Source organism: Rhinopithecus bieti, unplaced genomic scaffold, assembly GCF_001698545.2.
Source record: "Rhinopithecus bieti isolate Rb0 unplaced genomic scaffold, ASM169854v2 scaffold_42779, whole genome shotgun sequence".
Taxonomy (NCBI): Eukaryota; Metazoa; Chordata; class Mammalia; order Primates; family Cercopithecidae; genus Rhinopithecus; species Rhinopithecus bieti.
This window is the reverse complement of record NW_016817468.1, coordinates 83,395-85,761: the sequence shown is the minus strand read 5'-3', so window position 1 is coordinate 85,761 and position 2,367 is coordinate 83,395. Positions and strand designations below refer to the sequence as shown.

General features: G+C 38.8%; 1 pseudogene; it reads right to left on the bottom strand.

The window, feature by feature from the left end:
• Nucleotides 1-154: 154 nt before the first annotated feature.
• LOC108517898 (myoneurin pseudogene) lies at nucleotides 155-1,899 on the bottom strand (annotated as a pseudogene).
• Between the last annotated feature and the right edge of the window lie 468 nt (nucleotides 1,900-2,367).

Here is a 2,367-nt window from a genome sequence, read left to right as displayed (position 1 = left end):
TTTTTTTTTTTTTTTTGATGCAGCATCAGGTGGTTTTACTTCAGTGAATGAAAAATAATAGTCACACCTCAAATGAATGGAAATTTAGCATGAATATATGCACCTTACCAGAGATGTTTGCTACTAATGTCATCTTAGCAATTCCATATTCCTCACAAAGTCAGTATAATTGTTGTAAAAAAATTAACTGTGGTTCTGAATACCCATTCACAGTTGACCTCAACAATGTATCTGATGTAGGAGACTGAGTATCCGTGACAGGCAGAAGCATGTGATGGTCCTCAGTCCCAAGTGGAAGAGCTAATGGTAAAGTCATATCAGAAGACTTCACAGCCATAGTGTCTGATAAAGGACTTTTTTTGTATGGAATCTTGTTCACTCCAAGTATCATCCTCTACACTGGCGTCTAGAGTTTTATCTGCACCAGAATGGACTTGTTTGGTGCTTCTTTAAATTTTTAATATCTGTGTAAGAATTTTCACATAATTCACAGATAAATGGTCTCTCTCATGTATGGGACCAAAGTGTTTGTTGAGCTCTGCTGAGGAAATAAAACTTTTCCCACAAATACCACATATGTATGCTTTTTCACCTGTATGTTTTCGAGAATGAGTGATAAGAGAACTAGAGACAGCAAATGCTTTCCCACAGGTATCACATACATAAGGCTTTTCTCCAGTATGCCTACAGACATGATAGTTCAGTGTGTTGGCTTGAGGAAATCTCTGTCCACACCTATCACAGACATATGGCTTCTCTCCACTGTGCTTCCTTGCATGAATCTTGAGATTGCTAGAAGTTGCAAACTGTAAGTTGCATACATCACATTTATAGAGTTTTTCTTCACCATGATGCATGTGACTGTGGAAGACTAGCTGACATTTCTGAGCAAATCCTTTATCACACAATTCACATTGGTATGGCTTCTCACCTGTATGAGTTCTTACATGCGTTTTCAGCTGGTTACATTGGGTAAATGCCTTTCCACATAAGTGGCAGACGTAAGGTTTAACTCCTTTATGTATTCTCATGTGCCTTCTCAAGCTGCTGACTTCTGAAAATACTTTCCCTCATGTGTTACACATTGGCTTGGCCTTGGAATACCTCTGATCCAGCTCTTCCCCGGTGTTCTCCGCCTCATAAGGACTCTTGACACTGGCTATTTTAGACATAGAGTGTTCTTTCAGAACACAGTTTGGCTGTGATTTTCCACATTTCCGTTTCACTGTAACAGTCTGCACAATATATTGTGCTGGAAAAGTGTTTTCCACAACTGATATCAACTTGAGTTCTGAATTATCATTTGTGCAACTTGTTCTACTACAGGTGTGGACAGTTTATTTGCATCTAGGAATAATTCAACAGATGCATTCTCTAAGATGTCACTGGGATATTGCACTGTTTTATTCTGCCCTGTTTTCGGGGAGTTGAAAGACTTCTTCTTTTTTGTTTGAGATGACATTTTTTGCTAATGCCCCTTGTTTAGGATTTGCCTGAACCGAATCTGTAGATACTTCTGATTTCTCTCTATTATTATAATCTCGCAGAGTAAGAAGACAAGTCTGTTGATTAAATTCAATGTTTCCAGTAATACTAGACATCTCTGTCAAGATTTAAAGTTCCTGTGTATATAAACTCCAACAGTTTCTGAAATCCATCAGCCTTCACCTGACTCTGATCAAGAAAGACATTGTTCTCAGAAGTGCTTCTGTAGATCGCATCAAAATACTCACTAAAGGAGGCCAGCACATTCCTGTGAGATTTAAACTGGAATTCCCCAATCTCTATGGTGCAGTCACAAAGAAAACCTGCTTCCCGCTGTTTGTTCAGTCTCTCTAAAAGGTGCTCACAGTGGTGCGAATACTGCATTTTGATATCAGAATGGAATTTTACCCTTGATCGATAGCAACCCAAGTGGGGGAACACAGTTTCTTCACTCTGTCTCTGCCATCTTGGGAGGACGTCACCTCGGTCTATCAATTCTGTTGATCTTTTCAAAAAACCGACTCCTGGATTCATTGATTTTTTGAAGGGTTTTTTATGTCTCTATCTCCTTCAGTTCTGCTCTGATCTTAGTTATTTCTTGCCTTCTGCTAGCTTTTGAATGTGTTTGCTCTTGCTTCTCTAGTTCTTTTAATTGTGATAATAGGGTGTCAATTTTAGATCTTTCCTGCTTTCTCTTGTGGGGATTCAGTGCTATGAATTTCCCTCTACACACTGCTTTAAATGTGTCCCAGAGATTCTGGTATGTTGTATCTTTGTTCTCATTGGTTTCAAAGAACATCTTTATTTCTGCCTTCATTTCGTTATGTACCCAGTAGTCATTCAGGAGCAGGTTGTTCAGTTTCCATGTAGTTGAGTTTTGAT